The sequence below is a fragment of the Triticum dicoccoides genome, chromosome 4B, assembly GCF_002162155.2.
Source record: "Triticum dicoccoides isolate Atlit2015 ecotype Zavitan chromosome 4B, WEW_v2.0, whole genome shotgun sequence".
Lineage (NCBI taxonomy): Eukaryota > Viridiplantae > Streptophyta > Magnoliopsida > Poales > Poaceae > Triticum > Triticum dicoccoides.
In genome coordinates this window covers 385322575-385343928 of record NC_041387.1, presented here as the reverse complement: position 1 = coordinate 385343928, position 21354 = coordinate 385322575, and positions in this window count along the sequence as shown.

Genomic DNA, 21354 nt, shown 5'->3' with positions numbered 1-21354 from the left:
GGCAATCAAATCAATCATGTGATAAGCAATGGGACATGGCATAAGTGAAGTAATGACATTGTTGCAACCAAGCATGTTATAGGACCAAGTAATCCAAGAATTGGATGCAACATGATAAAGCATAGGAATCAAGTCATGTGAACTAGTGGAGCGAAGATGCAACACACTAGAGGAAATCATGGCAATCATGTCATGTGTGCAAGTAGTAGGCATAGGCAATGCACATGACATATCGCAAGCACGAACACAAAGCAAGATCATAGTATCATTGTAGGCATGGGGCACATAGCAAACATGGCAATAACAAGCAATATCTCCATCAAGCTTGCAAATACACATACAAGTAGTAGAATCAATCATCATGTGTAATGCAAATAATGGGTCACAAATGCATGGCAAAGGCATATGAATGAGCATATCATGCAAAGTGAACATGGAAAGATGGGCATATAAGATGTAATGGACGATAACCCATAACCATGTGAGAGCCATGTAGAAGAAATGCACGAAGTCTTTGCGTGAAGAGAGCGGTGGGAAAGGCAATCCATGTGATCCCAAGTCATCATTTCTCTCTAGAGCTTGTTTTGTCAACTCATGGGATTGTGAGGTTGACAAGTATTCATGGGTACCTGCACAAAAGAAACACAAACCAAAGAAATTGTGCGCGTGGTAAATGTACACATCATCCATCATGATGTGTATGTGCACATGTGAGTTAGCACAAGAATAGCATCGCTCAAAGAAATTGGATGCATGGTATAAGAACATGTCATCCATCATGAAAGAATAGTTGTTATGTATGACACGATGGGGGCACAAATTGAAAATGCAAGTATATGGCACATCACTAGCATGTTTATTCATGGGGAAAATATGGTGCACACAAGTAGTGGGATCATGCAATGGATAGGATGAATCAAAATCTCCTAAAATGTATGAGGAAACTATGGGGGTCTCCTCATGAGCAATAGTGGAAACATCATATGGAGAAAATGGAGAACATCCAAAACAATGCATATCCGAAGCTAGGTGGTCATGGCATGGCATATGAGATAAATGATGCAAAGGGAGCATATCAATATCATCACAAGAAAAACAAATGCCAATAACCATGGGCTTGTCATCTATGCCATATGTGCAAATTGGGTTAATTTTAATGGCATATGCATAGTCACTACGATGAGATTGCAAATATGACATATTGTTGATCTCATGCATAGCATATGACAAGTCAAGCGGATTGGCAAACATGATGTGACCTAGAGAATTGTCACAAGAAATCCTATGTAACATGGCATCACAACTAATAGACTCCACATGAGAATAATCATACTCATCATAAATGGGCAAATCATCGCATGGGGTAATCGCACTAGAATGAAGCATGGAAATAGGTGGATCAACATCATGCAAGCAATCAATGTCAAGAATGTCCACTAGTGGGACTAGAGCATCACCTTCACATATATTACCTTGTTCATTCCACTCAAGTGGTGTAGGTGAGGTGGAAAAGACCAAATGGTGGTCATCATCTTCATCTTGATGGAACCATGTGGGGGGTGCATCATATTCCACCATGGCCATCGTCTTGTCCAAAGGAAGGACAAAGTCGTCGAGGATCGGTGCATCATCATAAATGGGACCTAGCACCAAATGAGAATACACAATAGAGGTAGAGGTTAAGTTGTTAGAAATCGAAATGGCATCACATGCCCTATCAACTACCTCACACTCTCTATGTGGTGGTGGCTCACTCACTCCCTCAAGGTAGGTGCACTCAATTTCACATATGGTGGAGTCACTCAAATCACTCAAGTGGTGGTGGTGGTGGCTATCCTCACATGGGAATTGGGGCAACTCATCATATATGGGGCTAGTGGTGAAGTCACTCTCACTCTTAATATGGTGGCAAAAGTCACTCAAGTCATCATACGTCGCCGTGGTTGAAGGGAAAATCCCATGCTCAACCATCTCGTTGTAGTCATCGTGGATGAAGGCCAAAGATGGCACATCATCGCTCTCCTCCATGACCGAAGGGAAAATCCCATGCTCGATCATCTCGTCACCGTCGCCGTGGAGGAAGGCCAATGTAGGCGTACTCGTCGGAGGTAGGCGAAGATGCCATACGTCCAAAGGCGAAGATGCCTTGATGACACTTGGCGAAGATGCCGAAGTGGTCGTAGTAGTCGTAGCTCCGTCTTGGTGGTGCTTGTCTCACGGTCTTCACTTGTGCTCATGATTTCTGGTCGTAGCTTGATGTAGAGCTTTTTGGGACTTGTAGGTGTACGCATCGCGAGCAGCTTCATCTTGATGGTGTTGTAGTGCTTGAGCTCGATGATGTTCCGAAGATTGGCCACTTGAGCGTCGCCGCCTTGAAGATGACGAAGGGGAAGAAGACTTGTAGTTGGCCACCATGTCTCGTACTTGATCCCTTTGTCCGGCCAACTTGGTGTCGAGGTAGTCCCTTATCCTTGCTTCGTTTTGGCGAATGTCGATGGTGAGTCGCTCAATGCCTTGCATTGCTCGTTGTAGTTCGAAGATGGACGTTTTGGTGATGTAGTTGTTCGCATTGTCGTTGTCATGGAAGACCGGAGATGAAATGCCTTGCCTATCCATCACAAGACTCGAGTAGAGGTGAGTAGGAAATGAGATAAACAATACCAAATTACATTTTCCCAAAGTTGAGGATGTATCCCGTTTCACTCAATGTGAGATGAAAGAATAGTGGAATTGGTACCGGACTTGTTCACTCACACCTATGAAGTAAAGCTTATGGTGGAGCTCGGTGAGGATAGTGGCACAAAAATTTGATGCAAAATGTTAGCAAGAGTCAATAATGTTGAAAAAGATTCACAAAGTCGCAAGTGAAACAAGTAGACCAATAGCAATATGTGGCACACGGAAACACACACACGGATAGATAAATGGGGTCGTGCAACCAAGGAATGAGCACAAAATGTGGAACCCACGGAAAACGCTCGTGTTGCACAACTCAAGAGAGATGCTAGCACGATTGCTCAATAGGCGGATACGACACTTGTGCACAACCTAGAAGATGCGAAATGTATGAGCTTTCGATCCCAAGAATGCTATGTGTATGATGTTCCCGGTGTTCTTCTCAAGATGATCCAAGATGATCAGATATGACAATCTTATATGCAATGTGGTATGATGCTATGGCTCTTGCTCACGAGCTCTTTGCTCTCTTTTTTCTTAAAAGCTTATTCTCTTCTTTTTATATATATGGCCACTTATGTGAAATGCACAAACCAAGATAGCAATTGTGTATATGTGGGAACGATCTTGTGACACAAGGGATGATATGATGATACCAATATGATATGGTATGTATGCAATGGAAGGTATGGATCACTAATGTGCACAAGTAACGTTGCCGGCAATACTCAATGTCTAGTCTCGATAGGCAAGTGACGCAAAATGGGCTAAGGGTTAACAATGTAATGGGCAGAATGTACAATGAAGGGATACCACGATACCAAGGTGATACGGAGGTTACCGTTCTTGCTTACGGTTAGGTTGTCAAAATGGTGAGTGGTCGATGTCGATGACGACCTCGTGGTGATGATGAGTGGCGGTGTTCTTGATGTAGATACCAAGATGATGTAGACCCATCCCTAAGTAGTCGAAACACCTTAGGAAACGGTAAAAAACTGCGAACTCAAATCTCAAGGAAAATGTCAAATGCTGGTAGCGGGATGTGGTGCTGGTTCCAGAGTTAGCAATGCAGAAGAGGTGGTGGTTGATGACTAAGCGACCGTCCCTAAGTAGCCGAAACACCTTAGGAGACTCAAGTCACCCACAAGCAACCACAAATGCTATATGGAGCAAAAATGGGTTAGGTTGCGGAAAGTTATGGTGGTTTTGCGGATGATATGGTGGATGGCCTAGTCAAAGATGCCAAAATGCCAAATTTTTTATGGAGTCAAGTGGTGTTGAAACCTATCTACATGGATGGGGGATGTCAATAGCTACTCAACGAGCTAAAGAACGTAAAAACGGACTTCGGGAGAAAAAGTTATGGCCGAAACGGTTTTGGTCGGTGAGCTGATTCGGGGAGGTGCTGGTGCCCAGGGGTGGAAGGTGCGGGCACCCGGGGTGGTCAGAGGCAAACAGCCCGGGGGTGCGGGTGCCCGCGGTTTGGGTGTGGGCACCCGGGGTGGTTAGCGGGGGTGGGCGGGGGGGTCCGGCCTTCCGGGTGCCCGGGGTTTGAGGTCCGGGTGCCCGGGGGTGTTGGATTTGGGCAGAAATTCATGGGAAAATGGGAGAAATTGGTGGATTTCGTGGGGGGAGGTGGAGATGGATGGGGGAATGCTAGATCCACTTGAAACCAAGCAAATCCATGGATCAAATCCAACAAAATCTCATCAAACCAACAAATCACAAAAAAACTTGGGGCTATTTTTGGTGGGGAATTTTCAAATTTGGGGAAGAACACAACAAAATTAGGCTAGATAACAAGAAGGGGAGGCTCCAATTTCGTGATCAACCTGGCTCATGATACCAAGATGTTGTAGGGTGGAACCCTAAGTGAAGATCGTTCACGAATTGGAGGGGGAATCCCCAAGAACAAGATGAACACAAGAGAGAAAACAAGAGGAACACTCAAGAACAAGTCCAATCACACATCCACTAGACTAACAAACACACAAGATCCACAAGGTACATGAACAATCAAAGGGAAGCAAGATACATGGTAGAGTTCATCACAAATCCTATGAAGGAGATGAGGGCTTGATGATTCACTTGGAGAATCCTTCTCCCTTAGGAGGGCTTGATGATCCTATGGATCCTTCCCCCTTAGGAGGGCTTGATGATCCTAGGGATCCTTCTCCCTTAGGAGGAAACCCACAAGGGGAGATACATGAGCTAAGCTCTATGATTTGTGTCTATTCTTAGCTATCCTCTAAATGAGCTAGGTGGGAGGTACTTATAGTCTAGGGACGAAATAGAGGGAGAGGGGGATACAAAGGTCCAAATTGACCCTCACAACGCACACACACTCGAATGGGTCCGGGCACCTCAGATGCGGAGGACCGGGCACCCGGTCCGGTCAGGGAGGCCGCGGTCAAGTGGCTGAAGGGACCGGTGAAAGAACATGCGGTGCCCCCATGTTTGGTTTTGGCAATTGATGACAATCTCTATGGACTAATGGTTGTCTTGAGTTATATTTGAAGGATTTGTCCATAGGCTTTTCTTGAAGTCCATGTGTTGGTTTCAAGGAGTTTATGAGTTGACCAAGGTGCTATTAAGGAATTATCCAAAGATTGGTCATGTGAGTGTTGAGCTTATTGCAAGCATGTCTTGAAGAAGAAGGTTGTGTGATCATTCATGTTTACCTTCAAGACATCATCCAAATGAAGAGAGTTGCAAAGATTCAAGGTTGATCAAGACTAAGTCAAGAGTGAATCAAGTTGATCAACTCACAAAGCGTAGAAGATGTATCGAGAGGGATCAAGTGATCCCATGGTATGGTAAGCATTCTCCATTGCACTTTGTATACTAACCCATGGTCTATGTGAGAGTTCTATGTGGGGTTAGGTACGTATCCATGGGCTTGCCTCAAGAGGAAGATATCATACAACCTATGGAAAGGATGACATCAAGTGGTGATCGTCATCAAGATTTCCGTGTGCAAGTTCAAGTGGAGCATCATGAAGAGATCAAGTGCTTGAATCTTGCCATCCATTGTGGTGTCAATGGACTTGTGAAGATGTGCCGAAGAGTGGCTCACCCATAGTGAACTATGGGGGAGCAATCATCTAGTCTTCATCGAGCCAACGCAATCAAGAAAGGTGGTCCAACTTGAGGGAGTCAAGATCATCATCATCTAGCTCAAGTGGACCATGTGCAAGGCAAAGGTTTGCCCTTGATAGGTTTTCTATTTTACCGGTCTCGTGGTGGTAGTTCGAAGACCGGGTTATAGGATCGTTTGCCATACTATCAAGGGGGGCTCTCAAGTTGGTAGCCTGATCATATCGTTAGTAGAGAGCTCAAACCATTGCATACTTGCATCATGTTTCTTGGTTCTTGTTTGGTTCTCTTTGTGAGTCTTATAGTTTATGGTCATCTTGATGACAAGCTTGAGTTCATCAAAAACGGAGTTCGCATGCGTCTTCTATGATGTTTTCTGTGTTGGAGGTTTTACCGGTCTTATCCGAGGAAGGGTTCTCACCATTTTCTTATGGGCCTTTTCTAATTTGCTTCTTATTGATATTTCTTTAAAGATTGTGTTAGCCCTTGTCGCTAGCTTTCCAACAAACTTGGTTTCATCGAATTCGGAGCCCGTTTGCAAAAGTTGTGGCACTTTTGGTATTCTGAAAAGGCTGCAGCTGTACTACCGCGAATTGGAGCAGATATAATTTTTTACTACCGATCCAAAGCGGTACTACCACGGCTCCTACAGCGGTAGTACCGCTCCGGACCAAAAACTCGTCCCAAGTCCTGTGGTGGTAGGCCCGGATGTAATTTTTTAGTACCGCTCGCAAGCAGTAGTACCGCTACCCTTAGCAGTAGTACCGCTACCCCTAGCGGTAGTACCATGAGGTCAAGCGGTACTACCGCTCCGACGGTTCTTCTGGCCTTTTTGCCTCCTCGCTGTTGTGTTTCAAAGGGCTACTACCGCCCTAGCGGTAGTACCGCTCCTTGGAGCGGTAGTACCACTTTGTGCGGGCTCTGAGCATAACGGTTGGATTTTTTTTTTCACCTATAAAAGGGGTTCTTCTTCCCCAATGAACCTTATCCTTTGAGCTCGTGTTCTTTCCTCATTGTTGACCTTCTTCGAGCTTGCTAACTCTCAATCCCTCCATGGATTGGTGCTAGTTTTTGAGGGAAAAGAGAGAGGAGATCTAGATCCACATTTCCACCAATCACTTTCTCCTCTATGTGAGGGGAACCCCTTGGATCTAGATCTTGGAGTTCTTGGTGTTCTCCTTCTTGTTCTTCCTCTCATCTTCCTCCCTAGCATTAGTTGCTTCGGTGGGATTTGAGAGAGAAGGACTTGGTCACTTCGTGTGCCCTTGCCATTGCATTTGGTGCATTGGTTTGAGTTCTCCACGGTGATATGTGGAAGTGAAGTTTTAGAAGCTTATTACTCTTGGGTGTTCGGACACCCTAGAGCTTGTTCCTCTTGGGTGCCTTGGCGCCCTAGACGGTTGGTGGTGTTCGGAGCTCAATCATTGTGGTGTAAAGCTCCGGGCAAGCGTCGGGGTCTCCAATTAGGTTGTGGAGATCGCCCCGAACAATTTGACGGGTACCAATGACCGCCCCCAAGGGTTGCCGAAGTGTACGGATTCGGTGATCGCCCCCAAGGGTCGCCATTTGTACGGGTTCGGTGACCGCCCTCAAGGGTCCCTTAGTGGAATCACGGCATCTTGCATTGTGCGAGGGCATGAGGAGATTACGGTGGCCCTAGTGGCTTCTTGGGGAGCATTGTGCCTCCACACCGCTCCAAATGGAGATTAGCATCCGCAAGGGTGTGAACTTCGGGATACATCGTCGTCTTCGCGTGCCTCGGTTATCTCTTACCCGAGCCCTTGACTTATGCACTTTACTTTGTGATAGCCATATTGTTCTTTGTCATATATCTTGCTATCACATAGTTGCTTATCTTGCTTAGCATAAGTTGTTGGTGCACATAGGTGAGCCTAGTTGTTTTAGGTTTTGTGCTTGACAAATTAACCATTAGGTTTATTCGGCATTTGTTCAAGCCTAAACCGTAATTATTTAAAGCGCCTATTCACCCCCCCCCCTCTAGGCGACATCCTCGATCTTTCAATTGGTATTAGAGCTTCGTCTCTCTTTTTAGGGCTTAACCGCCAAGAGAGTAAAGATGTCGACTAGGGGATTAGGATTCTCTGACACTCTTAGTTTCGATGGCACAAATTATGATGTTTGGGTTATTCGCATGCTTAATCTCTTTAGGGTCATGGACCCAAATTTAGAGCGAATTGTAGATATGGGTTTTTCTCCTCCAAAGGATCCCCAAAGATTATCTTTAGAGGATGAGAAAAACTCTTATCTCAATGCTCAAGCTTCTAATGTGCTTTTCGATGCTTTGAGCAATGTAGTTATATTTCAACTCATGCCGTTCCGGGATGCTCATGAGTTGTGGACGAAGCTTCAAGATAAATATGGTGTGTCCAAGATTTCTAGGGATGATTGTTCTCCCTCCACCTCCGGTCGTATAGTCTTCTCAACTTCTTCTACTACACCTACGTGTGGTTTGCCACAAGGTAATGATATGGTGAGTAGTGTTGGTCATTGCAATGATGATAGTATGCTTATTGTGGATGATCCTTCATCACTATATTATTGCAATGCTCCTTCTTTGGGCTTTAACACTTCGAGCACTCCAAATGTTTCACATGCTTGTGTTGATAGTCCTTGCATATCATGTAGAAATTGCTTGACTAAATCTCATTATGATATGCTTGCTATATCTTGTTGCCATGATGAAAATGCATGTATTTCCTCGAGTTGTTGTGCTAACAATGTAGAGGAAACCCAACACTCCATGGAACAAGATGTGGTCTTGGATGGTGCTTCAAGGGATCCTAAATCATCATCTATTGCATTTTGCCTTATGGCCAAGGCTTCAAAGGTATCTCCCACTTTGAAGCCCAACATATCTTGTGATGATATTGATGATGGCAAGAGTGATGATGATTTTGATTATGATGAAGAGAATGATGATGTTGCCTCCTTAAAAATTAAGGGGGAAATGATTTTTAAAGCTCTTCTTAAGAATAAAATTGCTCGTTCCAACTTCATGGAAATTATGGCCATTGCCATTGAGGGCAAGAAATATATTGATGAGTTGGAATCTCGTCTTGAGGAGCATGAGGTCACCATTGATAAAATGGAAGGTCATGAGCGTGATTACGCTAATGAGATTGCGGACCTCTCTCAAGCTCTTGAAGTTGAACAAACCACCAAGGAATCTCTTGAGGAGACTTTTGCTCTAGAATTATCTAGAGTAAGGGAATCTCGTGATAGAGCTCTTGAGGTGGCCAATGATTTTGAAACTAAAAATGCTAAGCTTGAAGTTTCTCATGCTAGACTCCTTGAGGATTTTGAGCACCTCGAAAATGGCTCAAGGGTCATCAAGGGTGAGCTCATCAAACTCACCGAATCTCATGCCCAACTTGAAGCTTCTTATTTAAAAGAGCTTGCAAAGTTGTCCTCTCCTATTGTTGTAAATGATGATGCTTGTGCTACTAACTCTATTACTTGTGAAGCATCCATTTTGAAGGAGAATGTTGAGCTACGGGCTCAACTTGAGGTGCTATCTAGCAATTATGGGAAATTGAAAGAAATCCATGAAAAGCTCACAAGCTCTCATGATGATCTTCTAGTATCCCATAGTGTGCTAAAGATAGCTCATGAGGCCATGATTGCTAAGGTAACATCTAGTGAGCCTCATGTGGATACTAGCACTACTTCTAGTCAAAATAGTATATTGCCATGTGCTAGTCCTTGTAATTCATCTACTCACAATGTTAGTACATCTTGTGATGAATTGCTTTACTTGCCTTGTTGCTCTAATAATAAAGCTTATACTTCCTCTAGTACTTGTGTTGAGACTAACCATTTAGAGGAAATCAAAGAGCTCAAGGCCCAAGTCACTTCTTTGAAGAAAGACTTGGAAAAGAGTCATCAAGGTAAATCCACACTCAACAATATCTTGAGTGTGCAAAAATCCCCCAATGACAAAGGTGGACTTGGATTAAACTCCAATAAGAAGAAGAAGTCCAAGATGAACAAAAGGAAGGGCCAAGAACAAGTTAATAATTCAGCCAAGATTGTTTGCTTCAAGTGCAGAGTAGAAGGGCATCATGTTAGATCTTGCCCATTTAAGAAGAAGGCCATTAGTGTCAAGCAACAAGGGAAGAGGGCACAAGTTCAATCTCATGCTCAACCTCAAGTTGAAGAAAGGCCTCTTCCCAAGAAGACTCAAGTTAATGCCTCTTTTGTTGAGAAATCAAGTGAGAAGAAAGTGAAGAGTAGACATTGCTACTTATGTCGTGAGAAAGGCCACGCCGCTTCTTCATGCACTAGTGGTAACTTATCCAACCCAATTACTATTGATGATATCTACTCTCTTGGGAAGGATAAGGTCGGCAATGTTTTTGCCAAGTTTATTGGTACTCAAAGTGGTTTGAAGCAAAGAACCATTTGGGTAGCCAAGCCTATTGTGACTAACCTCTTAGGACCCAACTTGGTTGGGGACCAACTAGCTCAAACTTGATCAATAGGTGTTGTTGGAGGGCATTGGAGACTTGGCTACATTATGAAGAATTAAGGGGACTTCATCACTCTTATTGTCTCAAGCCAAGTCAACTGAATCGTCAAGTTTATATCTTATATCCAATGTGCCTCCTTGCGGTAACTTGTACTTAAAATTGCTTACATTAAAAGTTACTTGCCCCCTTGCATGATTTGGTTTTGTTCCTTGCAAGTGTTTGTATATGATGTGTCTCCAAATTGCGTTTGTGTATGTTGGTTTGCACATCATGTACTTGTGTGTCGTTCATTGAGCCTTAGTGCATCTTGGTTGTATCTTAGTTGGATCGTGTGAGAGTTTAATGGAATATCCCATTATGGGGAAGTGATGTGCTTTGTGCACTTCACAATCCTATAAAGGTGGGTACATGGGGAATACCACTTAGTATTGATATTACAAGATTATCTAGTCGCTAGGTGGTATCTCTCTCATGAGAAATTCAAATTCTAAAAATTCCATTGATTATCTCGTGTTGGATCCTCTTATTGCCTCTTGTTAAGTTCTTGTTGGTATCACATTATGGGGGAGTAATATGCTATGTGCATATTACAAGCCTAGAAAATGTGTACATTTGAAATATTGTCTCCTAGAATTGATATTGTAAATTATATTGTTCCTAGGTGACATGTTAGCTCTACAAGTGGCAATTTGCTTGTGTTTGTTGTGAAGATGATGTTGGATATCCTTGTTATCTACCACCGGGAATTATTTCCAAATACTTCTTGTCTTTTGACAAGTGGTAGTCACTTATGTGTGGTAGAATTTTTTGATCATCTTTACATTGGCTTTTGTTTTTATTTGCCTTTTCTCTTGCCAAGGTTTGTGTCAACTCCTGTTGTCTTCCATACCACTTGTGGATCTTGTTAATTTCTTGTTCTTGTCTAGTGTTTTCTAGATATAGTGAAAGTGGTGATCCCACCTTATGCATTTTGTATTCAAAAGCAAATTCTCTATAGTGCACAACTCGTGGGGGAGCTATCCTATTTTCTTTAGAACACTCTTCTTGTGATCCTTATCAAGTGTGTGTTGGTGGAAGGCAAGCCGTTTTTCTTTTGGTACCTTGTGCCATCATGAAACTTTGTTGAGAGCTTGGTTTGTTTGGAACCATCCTCTCTTTGGGAGTTTGACATCTTTAATTTAGTGTGTATCAATGGATATCTCATTCCTTGATGTATCTTTAATGATATCTTCCAAGTGATGATTTATCCATTTGGTATCCTTTTCACTTGGCATTTCTTTGTCTTTTGGTTTCGGGTTTTGAAAGTCTTGAGCATGCATGTTTACTTCATGTATTTTATTTGGCTTGCTTTCTTTCTTTAACTCGATACATAGGGGAAACTCCACCTAGTCTCAATTTGGATGAGATGTGCATGAAATTCATTTTCATATCTATATGCACATATTTATGTGGAGTTTGTCCTATGTATTGGTGTTTCTAACCATTTGGTCCCAATGAGTTTGGGTGCCGTTTAGTTTGTGTTGTTCTTCTAGGAACATTTGGAGATGCATTGGATGCTCGGCTCACTCACAAGGAAGGTGTTGTCACCATGTGCATACTGGAGTCAAGCTAGGATGATCAATGAGCTACTATCTACCTTCAATTGGTATCTACTACATCCTTCCAATGATATCTCGGTAACAAGTATCTATTCATGCTTTCCCCTCTTGCATTCAACCTTGTGTAGGTTGTATCTTGGCATGATATTCATTTCATATCTTGTGATACTTGTTTTCTTTCTCAAAGCATCCCAACGATGATCTCTTGTTGCTAGTTGTGATGCCTTTGATGGGTGTGTGTTTGGACTTCATTTATATTCAATAAGACCATATCCAGCCAAGTGCTATGCTTTCAAGCAAATATCTTATTGGTATATTTATGACTTCCTTGTGGATATCTTGTTCCTTCGTGTTGTAACTATTTCGGGTGTACATCCTTCTTTGTAGATATATATATCATCATGATTTCGTCTACATAGAACCTTATACACTTGAGAGAAATTGCATATCTAGTTGATATCCTTTCTTTCACGTCCACCTTGTCTTCCTTATGTTATTTCGTTGGTGGCTCCGTGAAAGCTTTTGCCTTGAGTGTGTGTCCTCTATCATTGCATCTTGTTGCACTCTTGTGTGGTGAAGATTATTTTCCTCTTGCTTATCTTTACGAGGCTTTTGCCATCTTAATTGGTATCCCTCGTCTTGATGAGCCTCTCTTCGTCTATCTTCACTACGGGTTGTCACAAGCATAGGTTCTCTTCTGCTTATTAGTAAGCTTGTGAACCCATTTGCCAGTTGTGTGTGGGAATGATAGGCCCTGCACTGTGTGCCTCATTCTTTCAAGACCATGTTGATGCTTAATGCTCATCCTAATTTTAGTCTTCTCAAGTGCTTCGCCATGACTCACACACATTATTTTGGTTGAGCCTATTCTTAAGTTGCCTCTTTCACATGTTGCTCAACCATGTGCTTGTTGCAAGCGCTAGGCTTTGTTTCCTATATGCTCACTTGCACTGGATGTGAGTTTCTATTGATTTGGGGGGAGCTATGATCCTATTTTGTGCACTTTGTATCCAAATACAAAATTTCTTATGTGTGCACAAATCATGGGGAGCTTCTCTAGTTTCTTTAGAACACTCCTTTGCGCTTATCATAATATCTTTATTCTTGTGGCATGTAGGATCATTGGTCTAGTTGGTTCAATTGATATCCGTTGATTGCTTGCTTCAATTGGTACCTTCGGATTGCTTGTGTCTCTCTTTGTTATGTCTTTGTGGCATATCTTTCTTTTGCAATCTTTGGGCCTCAATATAGTTTGTCTTCCTCCAAGTATTTACCATTGAATATGAGTATTGCATTCCACTCTCTTTTTTAGAGATACACAATTTATGGAGGAACACTGTTTATTTTGGCCTTCTAAGCTTTTCACCCATTTTGGCAATCGATGCCAATGGGGGAGGAGTTTCAGAGAGTTTTGTGGAGAAGTCTTCTGAGTTTTCTCCTTGCTTTGGTTTTGGTTCCTAAGCTTTTGCATCACATTGTCATGCATCATTGGTTGTTGCATTGCATGGTGATGCATAATTCCTTGTATAAACTCTCTTGAAAGTGATTTTCATCAATTACCAAAATGGGGGAGATTGAAAGAACATGCGGTGCCCCCATGTTGGTTTTGGCAATTGATGACAATCTCTATGGACTAATGGTTGTCTTGAGTTATATTTGAAGGATTTGTCCATAGGCTTTTCTTGAAGTCCATGTGTTGGTTTCAAGGAGTTTATGAGTTGACCAAGGTGCTATTAAGGAATTATCCAAAGATTGGTCATGTGATGGCTGAGCTTATTTCAAGCATGTCTTGAAGAAGACGGTTGTGTGATCATTCATGTTTACCTTCAAGACATCATCCAAATGAAGAGAGTTGCAAAGATTCAAGGTTGATCAAGACTAAGTCAAGAGTGAATCAAGTTGATCAACTCACAAAGCGTAGAAGATGTACCGAGAGGGATCAAGTGATCCCATGGTATGGTAAGCATTGTCCATTGCACTTTGTATACTAACCCATGGTCTATGTGAGAGTTCTATGTGGGGTTAGGTACGTATCCATGGGCTTGCGTCAAGAGGAAGATATCATACAACCCATGGAAAGGATGACATCAAGTGGTGATCGTCATCAAGATTGCCGTGTGCAAGTTCAAGTGGAGCATCATGAAGAGATCAAGTGCTTGAATCTTGTCATTCATTGTGGTGTCAATGGACTTGTGAAGGTGTGCCGAAGAGTGGCTCACCCATAGTGAAATATGGGGGAGCAATCATCTAGTCTTCATCGAGCCAACACAATCAAGAAAGGTGGTCCAACTTGAGGGAGTCAAGATCGTCATCATCTAGCTCAAGTGGACCATGTGCAAGGCAAAGGTTTGCCCTTGATAGGTTTTCTATTTTACCGGTCTCGTGGTGGTAGTTGGGAGACCGGGTTATAGGATCGTTTGCCATACTATCAAAGGGGGCTCTCAAGTTGGTAGCTTGATCATATCGTTAGTAGAGAGCTCAAACCATTGCATCCTTGCATCATGTTTCTTGGTTCTTGTTTGGTTCTCTTTGTGAGTCTTAGAGCTTATGGTCATCTTGATGACAAGCTTGAGTTCATCAAAAACGGAGTTCGCATGCGTCTTCTATGATGTTTTCGGTATTGGAGGTTTTACCGGTCTTATCGGAGGAAGGGTTCTCACCATTTTCTTATGGGCCTTTTCTAATTTACTTCTTATTGATATTTCTTTAAAGATTGTGTTAGCCCTTGTCGCTAGCTTTCCAACAAACTTGGTTTCATCGAATTCGGAGTCCGTTTGCAAAAGTTGTGGCAGTTTTGGTGTTCTGAAAAGGCTGCAGCGGTACTATCGCGAATTGGAGCGGATGTAATTTTTTACTACCGCTCCAGAGTAGTACTACCGCGGCTCCTACAGCGGTAGTACCGCTCCGGACCAAAAACTCGTCCCAAGTCCTGCAGTGGTAGGCCCGGATGTAATTTTTTAGTACCGCTTGCAAGCAGTAGTACCGCTACCCTTAGCAGTAGTACCGCTACCCCTAGCGGTAGTACCGTGAGGTCAAGCGGTACTACCGCTCCGACGGTTCTTCTGGCCGTTTTGCCTCCTCGTTGTTGTGTTTCAAAGGGCTACTACCGCCCTAGCGGTAGTACCGCTCCTTGGAGCGGTAGTACCGCTTTGTGCGGGCTCTGAGCATAACGGTTGGATTTTTTCCCACCTATAAAAGGGGGTCTTCTTCCCCAATGAACCTTATCCTTTGAGCTCGTGTTCTTTCCCCATTGTTGACCTTCTTCGAGCTTGCTAACTCTCAATCCCTCCATGGATTCTTGCTAGTTTTTGAGGAAAAAGAGAGAGGAGATCTAGATCCACATTTCCACCAATCACTTTCTCCTCTATGTGAGGGGAACCCCTTGGATCTAGATCTTGGAGTTCTTGGTGTTCTCCTTCTTGTTCTTCCTCTCATCTTCCTCCCTAGCATTAGTTGCTTTGGTGGGATTTGAGAGAGAAGGACTTGGGCACTTCATGTGCCCTTGCCATTGCATTTGGTGCATCGGTTTGAGTTCTCCACGGTGATACGTGGAAGTGAAGTTTGAGAAGCTTATTACTCTTGGGTGTTCGGGCACCCTAGTGCTTGTTCCTCTTGGGTGCCTTGGCGCCCTAGACGGTTGGTGGTGTTCGGAGCTCAATCATTGTGATGTAAAGCTTCGGGCAAGCGTCGGGGTCTCCAATTAGGTTGTGGAGATCGCCCCGAGCAATTTGACGGGTACCGGTGACCACCCCCAAGGGTTGCCAAAGTGTACGGGTTCGGTGACCGCCCCCAAGGGTCGCCATTTGTACAGGTTCGTTGACCGCCCTCAAGGGTCCCTTAGTGGAATCACGGCATCTTGCATTGTGCGAGGGCGTGAGGAGATTACGGTGGCCCTAGTGGCTTCTTGGGGAGCATTGTGCCTCCACACCGCTCCAAATGGAGATTAGCATCCGCAAGGGTGTGAACTTCGGGATACATCGTCGTCTTCGCGTGCCTCGGTTATCTCTTACCCGAGCCCTTGACTTATGCACTTTACTTTGTGATAGCCATATTGTTCTTTATCATATATCTTGCTATCACATAGTTGCTTATCTTGCTTAGCATAAGTTGTTGGTGCACATAGGTGAGCCTAGTTGTTTTAGGTTTTGTGCTTGACAAATTAACCGTTAGGTTTATTCCGCATTTGTTCAAGCCTAAACCGTAATTATTTTAAAGTGCCTATTCACCCCCCCCCCTCTAGGCGACATCCTCGATCTTTCAATCAGGCACCCAGGGGTTGATGGCCCGGGCACCCGGGGCGGTGGGAGCCGGCTGGAGGGGAGGGGCCGGGCACCCGGAGCGGTGGTGCATCTCCCAGCCGGGGGGGCCGGGCACCCGGGGCTAGTTGGCCAGGCACCCGGGCTGCTCAGGGGCGCCACCCAGGCCATGGCCGGGCACCCGGGGCTCCAAGGGACGGGCACCCCGGGTGCACAGCGGGCAGGCCCTGGGCGGTGGCCGAAGGCCCGGGCACCCGGGGGCATGGAGGGTTGGGCACCCGGGGGTCCTAGAGCCTCCGTGGCTTCGCGCTTCTCGCGTCCTTCTTCCTTCCCTTCCTTCACGGGTGCTTGGATCTCCATCCTTGCTTCCTTGCCATGATCTCCGAAGTACCTGAGAATGCATAACATGTCCATTTGAGGTAGAGTCTGACTCTCGAATGAATTTGAATGGAGCTCGAAGAGGAAGGAGTTCACCTCATTCTCGATGGTGCGTGCACGAGCTCTCGTAATAGGTTCTCTCCGTGCTTGCGGTGGTAGAGCGACGTGCATGGTGATGGTCGAGGGATGCTCCGCATCACAAAGGAATCCAGATTTCACAAGAGAACCAAGCACATCAAGAGACGCTTCGATTCCATCCGTCATCAAGTGTCGGAGGGGACATAGAGATTTGCAAGATACATACGGATCTGAATGTTGCAGACCCGTTGACTAAGCCTCTTCCACGAGCAAAACATGATCAACACCAAAGCTCCATGGGTGTTAAAATCATTACTATGTAATCTAGATTATTGACTCTAGTGCAAGTGGGAGACTGAAGGAAATATGCCCTATAGTCAATAATAAAGTTATTATTTATTTCCTTATTTCATGACAAATGTTTATTATTCATGCTATAATTGTATTAACCGGAAACTTAGTACATGTGTGAATACATAGACAAAACATATTGTCCCTAGTATGCCTCTACTAGACTAGCTCGTTAATCAAAGATGGTTATGTTTCCTAACCATAGACATGTGTTGTCATTTAATGAACGGGATCACATCATTAGGAGAATGATGTGATGGACATGACCCATCCATAGCTTAGCATTATGATTGTTACAGTTTCATTGCTACTGCTTTCTTCATGACTTATACAAGTTCCTCGGACTATGAGATTATGCAACTCCCGAATACCGAAGGAACACTTTGTGTGCTACCAAATGTCACAACGTAATTGGGTGATTATAAAGGTGCTCTACAGGTGTCTCCGAAGGTGTTTTTTGGGTTGGCATAGATTGAGATTAGGATTTGTCACTCCGTGTTTCGGAGAGGTATCCCTGGGACCTCTCGGTAATACTCATCACTATAGGCCTTGCAAGCATTGTGACTAATGAGTTAGTTGCGGGATGAAGTATTACATAACAAGTAAAGAGACTTGCCAGTAATGAGATTGAACAAGGTATGATGATACCGACAATCGAATCTCGGGCAAGTAACATACCGATGACAAAGGGAACAACGTATGTTGTTATGCGTTTTGACCGATAAAGATCTTCGTAAAATATGTAGGAACCAACATGAGCATCCAGGTTCCGCTATTGGTTATTAACCGGAGACGTGTCTCGGTCATGTCTACATATTTCTCGAACCCGTAGGGTCCGCACGCTTAACATTCGATGACGATTGGTATTATAAGTTATGTGATTTGATGTACCGAAGGTTGTTTGGTGTCCTGGATGAGATCATGTACATGACGAGGAGTCTCGAAATGGTCGAGACATAAAGACTGATATATTGGACGACTATGTTCGGACACCGGAAGTGTTCCAGAGAAGTTTCGAATAAAACTGGAGTGTCGGAGGGTTATCGGAACCCCCGGGGGAACTAATGGGCCTCAATGGGCCTTAGTGGAGAGAGAGAGGGGCGGTTAGGGCAGGCCCCGCGCCCCTCCCCCTTGAGTCTGGATTGGACTAGGAAGGGGGGGTGGCGCCCCCGTTTCCTTCTCCCTTCCCTCTCCTTCCTCCCCCCTCTCTTCCTTTTGGTGGAAACCTACTAGGACTTGGAGTCCTAGTACGATTCCCCTCTTGGGGGCGCGCCAAGGAGGGCCGGCCGGCCTCCCCTCTCCTCCTTTATATACGGGGGAGGGGGAACCCCATAGACACACAAGTTGATCTTTAGCCATGTGCGGTGCCCCCTCCACAGTTTTCCACCTCGGTCATATCATCGTAGTGCTTAGGCGAAGCCCTGCACCGGTAACTTCATCATCACCGTCACCATGTCGCCGTGCTGATGGAACTCTCCCTCGGCCTCTACTGGATCTAGAGTTCGGGGGACATCACCGAGCTGAACGTGTGCAGATCGCGGAGGTGTCGTGCGTTTGGTACTTGATCGGTTGAATCGTGAAGCCGTTCGACTACATCAACCGCGTTACTTAACGCTTCCACTTTCGGTCTACGAGGGTACGTGGACACACTCTCCCCTTTCGTTGCTATGCATCTCCTAGATAGATCTTGCGTGATCGTAGGATTTTTTTTTGAAATTACCACGTTCCCCAACATTCCCCTCTTGGCCCATTAGGCCCATGTAGTTTGCAGGGGGTTGCCCGGAACCCCTTCCGGTGACCCGATACGTACCCGGTACCCCCGGAACACTTCCGGTATCCGAATACTATCGTACTATATATATGAATCTTTACCTCTCGACCATTTCGAGACTCCTCGTCATGTCTGTGATCTCATCCGGGACTCCGAACAATCTTTAGTCACCAAAACACATAACTCATATAATAAAAATCGTCGTTGAACGTTAAGCGTGCGGACCCTACGGGTTCGAGAACTATGTAGACATGACTGAGACACCTCTCCGGTCAATAACCAATAGCGGAACCTGGATGCTCATATTGGTTCCCACATATTCGACGAAGATCTTTATCGGTCGAACCGCTATGTCAACATACATTATTCATTTTGTCATCGGTATGTTACTTGCCCGAGATTCGATCGTCGGTATCTTCATACCTAGTTCAATCTCGTTACTGGCAAGTCTCTTTACTCATTCCGTAATGCATCATCCCGCAACTAACTCATTAGTCACATTGCTTGCAAGGCTTCATATGATGTGCATTACCGAGAGGGCCCAGAGATACCTCTCCGATACTCGGAGTGACAAATCCTAATCTTGATCTATGCCAATGCAACAAACACCTTCAGAAATACCAGTAGAGCATCTTTATAATCACTCAGTTACGTTGTGACATTTGATAGCACACAAGGCATTCCTCCGGTGTCCGGGAGTTGCATAATCTCATAGTCGGAGGAATATATATTTGACATGAAGAAAGCAGTAGCAATAAAACTGAACGATCATTATGCTAAGCTAACGGATGGGTCTTGTACATCACATCATTCTCCTAAATGATGTGATCCCGTTCATCAAATGACAACACATGTCCATGGCTAGGAAACATAACCATCTTTGATCAACGAGCTAGTCAAGTAGAGGCATACTAGGGACACAGTGTTTTGTCTATCTATCCACACATGTATCAAGTTTTCGGTTAATACAATTCTAGCATGAATAATAGACATTTATCATGATATAAGGAAATATAGAATAACAACTTTATTATCGCCACTAGGGCATATTTCTTTCATTCTTGTCCATCAGATCATTCTCCTAATGATGTGATCACGTTCATCAGATGACAACACATGTCCATTGCTAGGAAACTTAACCATCTTTGATCAATGAGCTAGTCAAGTAGAGGCATACTAGGGAGACGGTGTTTTGTCTATGCATTCACACATGTATCAAGTTTCCGGTTAATACAATTCTAACATGAATAATAAGCATTTATCATGAATAAGGAAATATAAAATAACAATTTTATTATTGCCTCTAGGGCATATTTCCTTCAGGGCCAACCCGTGGGGGATGATCTCGTCAGTCCAGGTGCAACAAACGACGCAGAGGGCACTCTCGTGTGGCGAGGCTCCCAAGAGATGGCTACTCCAGGATCACTCTAAGAGCAATCACCGATGATGAAATAATGAGACTGGTAGGAAACTTGTCAATCATATATCCATATGATTATTGTTCATATTTTGATGGACGTGTTCCAAACTCAAGACATTCTTGCTAAGTTTGTCAAGACAACCAAGTGTTGTTGTTGCATGAACAGTTCGTGCCCACCTCATACACGCCAAGCCTATTGTAGCCATGTGACATGGTGCACCTCAACGTGACATGTTTTCCAGTCCATGCTACACTTGGATGAGTACTACCTACTTGATATTTTCTACGAGGATCGCCCTATTAAACATGTTTACCTCGCATCAAACAAGGTGCAAAAAAGGATTAACATCATATCCATTTTCACAACATAGTGATATTGTGTAGCCCCTTTCGTTGGAGAAGTTTGCATTGTCGTCACGCGGTTTTTGCAAAAATTCTACCGCGACAACCGTTATATGGCAGCCTTTTCTAGCAGAAAACGCTACCGGGCAGCAGTTTCGAAATCTCTGCCATATCAACCGTTTTTTCAACAGAAAACGCTGCCATGGAAGCACCTTTTTGCTGCCGCGGTAGAACCTTTTCCGCCGGTAGCCTATTTGTTCAACTTCCTTCGCAAGTGAGCACCTTCATGTAAGGCTTTGCATCGAAGTCCATCGCCACATAGATTGTCACCATCATGTACCTCACAACTATACCTATTGATATCTCTATAGCTAGTAAAATAAGCACATTGCATGATTTTGACACGTAGGTCAATTAAATTAAATGTCAATCATATGGTTATAGCCATCATGCCATACTCACGACATGTGGGGCATGACAAAAATACTACAATCAATTTGCATCTCATACAAACATATTGCTTTCGTGAAGGCTATATCACACCACAAGCACACCCCGCAAGAAAGTTACCGTGGTGAATTCTATAACATAAGGCTAAGTATATTATTGCTCTAGAAGCAAAAATGAAGGATGATGAATCGAAAGTTCATTTGCGAACTTGGTATGGTTTCTAGATGATTGTATCATTGAATACTATTCTTAATAGTGGTTTCATAACTCAGTCTAAGGAATCAAAAGGTTCTACCAGCGATTCAATATATATACAAAGCCGGTTTCACACAAATTATGAATTCTTGTGACAGCATGATAGATGCATAGATATGCAAATGATACACGCGGATCTGAACTTGTCAGATTTGATAGGATGAAGTCTATAACACAAGTGAAGCATGGACTG